The sequence below is a fragment of the Erinaceus europaeus genome, chromosome 9 (assembly GCF_950295315.1).
Source record: "Erinaceus europaeus chromosome 9, mEriEur2.1, whole genome shotgun sequence".
Taxonomy (NCBI): domain Eukaryota; kingdom Metazoa; phylum Chordata; class Mammalia; order Eulipotyphla; family Erinaceidae; genus Erinaceus; species Erinaceus europaeus.
In genome coordinates this window covers 80,192,298-80,196,102 of record NC_080170.1, presented here as the reverse complement: position 1 = coordinate 80,196,102, position 3,805 = coordinate 80,192,298, and the positions used below count along the sequence as shown (strand labels likewise).

Below are 3,805 nucleotides of genomic sequence, written 5' to 3'. Positions count from 1 at the left end.
TACCTCCCTAATACTTCCTCTCCACTTTTCCAAGCTTTGGGTCCATGATTGCTCAACAATTTGTTTGGCTTTGTATGTTAACTCTCTTTTCAGTCACCAGGTTCCAGGTGTCATCAGGATGCCGGCCAGACTTCCCTGGATTGAAGACACCACCAATGTGTCCTGGAGCTCAGCTTCCCCAGAGACCCATCCTACTAGGGAAAGAGAGAGGCAGACTGGGAGTATGGACCGACCAGTCAACGCCCATGTTCAGCGAGGAAGCAATTACAGAAGCCAGACCTTCTACCTTCTGCAACCCTCAATGACCCTGGGTCCATGCTCCCAGAGGGATAGAGAATGGGAAAGCTATCGGGGGAGGGGGTGGGATATGGAGATTGGGCGGTGGGAATTGTGTGGAGTTGTACCCCTCCTACCCTATGGTTTTGTTAATTAATCCTTTCTTAAATAAAAAAAAAAAAAAGAAAGAAAGATACTAAGAGATAGACTAGAGCATTGCTCAGCTCTGGCTTACGGTGGTGCTGGGGATTGAATCTGGGACCACAGGAGCATCAGGCATACAAGTTATTTGCATAACCATTATGCTGTCTCCTTAGTCCTTATTTGGAGATTCTTAAGAAAAGAAAATGAAAACTATACTCAGAACTAGTCTTAGACATATTCACCCACGTATTCATAGCTATACTATTCACAATAGTCAAAATATGGAAGTAAGCTAAATGCACATCAAAAGATGACTGGATAAAGAGGTTATGGGATATATACTCTATGGAATACTACTACTCAGCAATTAAAAAAGAAGATGATATTGTGCCATTTAGGACAAAATGAATGGAATTAGAGGTGATTATGCTTATTGAAGCAAGTAAGAAAGTGAAAGACAACTTACAGATGGTTTCACCCATGTGGAATATATAGAATTGAATCACCTACAAGGGGTCAGGCTGTGGTGCACCTGGTCAAATGCTCACATTACAGTGCACAAGGACCCAGGTTCAAGGCCCTGGTCCCCACCTACTGGGAGGGAAAGCTTCACGAGTGGTGAAGTAGTGCTACAGGTGTGTCTGTCTCTCCCCCTCTCTACCTCTCCCTCCCTCTCAAATTCTCAGTCTCTATCCAATAATAAATAAATAAAATAAAAAGAGCCCCCACACCTATGAACATCTAATCTTTGACAAAGTTGCCCAGACTATTAAATGGGGAAAGGAGAGTCTCTTCAACAAATGGTGTTGAAACATGCAGAAGAATGAAACTGAACTACCATATTTCACCACACATAAAACTAAATTCCAAGTGGATCAAGGACTTGGATCCTTCGACCAAAAAATATCAGATACTTAGAGGAAAATATTGGCAGAACTCTTTTCCATATAAATTTTAAAGGCATCTACAATGATACGAATACAGTTATGAAAAAGACTAAAACAAAAATAAGCCAATGGGACTACGCCAAATTAAAAAGCTTCTGTACATCAAAAGAAACCACCACCCACACAAAGAGAACTCCCACAGAGTGGGAGAAGATCTTTACATGCCATACATCTGACAAGAGTTTAATAATCAAAATATATAAAGAGCTCACCAAACTTAGCAACAAGAAAACAAATGATCCCACCCAAAAATGGGGAGGGGATATGAACAGGATATTTACCAAAAAAGAGATCCAAAAGGCAGACAGACATAAAAAAAAAAAAAAAAAGCTCCAAGTCATTGATTGTTACAGGAATGCAAATAAAGAAAACAAAGGAGATACCACTTCACTCCTGTGAGAATGTCATACATTAGAAAAGATAGCAGCAACAAATGTTGGAGAGGTTGTGAGGGCAAAGGAACCCTACTGCACTGCTGGTGGGAATGTAAATTGGTCCAACCCCTGTGAAGAGCTATGTGGAGACTCTCAAAAGGCTAGAAATGGACCTACCCTGTGACCCTGCAATTCCTCTCCTGGGGATATATCCTAAGGAACCCAACACACCCATCCAAAAAGGTTTGTGTATATATCTATGTTCATAGCAGCAAAATTTGTAATAGTCAAAACCTGGAAGCGGGCCCAGATGGGCAGCATACATGTGCACAGGCGCAGCAGATCTTGGGTTAGGGGCGGAGTGGCCGAAATGAACAGCGACCGAGACTTCATTGAAATTCATTCAAGACTACTAGACCACAGACCAGTTATTCAAGGTGAAACTCGTTATTTTGTGAAAGAATTTGAAGAAAAACGTGGTCTTCGAGAAATGCGGGTTCTTGAGAATCTGAAGAATATGATCCAGAGACAAATGAACATACACTTCCCAGATGTAGAGAAACAATGCAGGGCAGCTTGAGCCCGGTCCTCCGGAGATTGCAAACAGCCACTAATTCAGTCTGTAGACTCCAACAGAGGGAGCAGGAACGAAGAAAGATTCATAATGACCATTTAATAACTAGTGAAAAGCAGCATGTGATCCAGTGGGAAATTTTCATGAAAGAACAACACAAAAAGCAGACTGAAGTGAATACAGAAAGGCCATGGAGAAGCTTAAGGAGCAATATTCCCAGATGGGGAAGGATCTCGCAAATTTTTCAGCTTTTTAGAAACCTGAACCATGACAGCAACAAACTTCGGAGAAACATTTACATCCCCTTTGAAAACTGTTATCAGCAAATCGCTGGGATGCATTGGATCAACCTTCTCGTGGTGCATCCGGTGAGTACCCATTCATTGGGGAAACTGACGATCCTTCCCAGCAGACTGAATCCACATGGATCCCAGTCACTTTCAAAGCCAGCAACAAGCAGCTCCTGACAGCTTTCAACCTGACCTGTTGACTGGCTACGGAAGAAGGGCAAATGCTAGAAGAAGAAGCAAATCGCTTCGCCTCTGCTTCAAACTTAGCAATATATTCAATGGCACTCATATCAGGAGCAAAAAACCTGTACTAGTATCGGAGTTAAATTTTAAAAAGGAAGAGTGCTCTGTCTTCCCAGTTCTAAGTGCCTATCTATATATGATTATTTGAATGGGGAAGAGTAAGCAGAAAATGGGATAAGTTTACTCTTTTTTGGTCAGATTTGGTCCTCATTTTCATCGACTCTTAGACAACTGTGAATTTTATTCATGTGACTTACAGATGTCATCTACCTGTCACAACCTGCTTAACTATTGCAAGAATAGAAATGTTGTTCCATACATAATGTAAAAATCCACTGTCAGCAGAAAGCACTTCTACAAGAGGCAAGGCTCACCCTGTGCCCCTCCTCTAGCTGATGGCTGTGGTGGTCTGCCTGTTGGAAAGGGGGGGTGTTTCAGTGTAGCACAGTGGGGATGCTTCACTGGTGGACAAGACAGAATTCAGTCCTTCCAGCACTTCATAGTTACAGCTTTTAAAACTTGCTTGGAAGGAAAAGTTTACCAAAAAGACATCTGACTTTTAGACTTTCTGAGGACTATCACCTTGCCCATAGTATTTACCTCATTTTTGTGTCTGTTTTGCTATGGGTAAGTTTTGTAAGAGAATATTTGTACATATTTCAGCAGCTTAGTGAGTGGCCAGTAAAATGGGCCAGGGAGTCCCTCTGAACATGTGCAACTTCTGCTATAAATCAAACATAAATATTTGCCTACATGCCAGACGTTCCATGTTAAATGTAAATCCTTTTTAGTGCTTAACATCTCTTCTCATAAGCAGGTATTTTGTGGTGAAATATGTATTAACTCTGTCATCACTGCGATTTTTTTAAATCTGCACTTAACTGTTTTAGTTAAGGAACTAAGTTGATCTTATTTATTTACCATAAATCAAGCAAAATTAAATGCAATAATTTCAAG

The 3,805-nt window shown here is 41.1% G+C and overlaps 1 pseudogene; it reads left to right on the top strand.

Moving 5' to 3' along the window:
- Positions 1-2,111: 2,111 nt before the first annotated feature.
- Positions 2,112-2,588, top strand: LOC103125710 (biogenesis of lysosome-related organelles complex 1 subunit 5-like; annotated as a pseudogene).
- Positions 2,589-3,805: the final 1,217 nt, after the last annotated feature.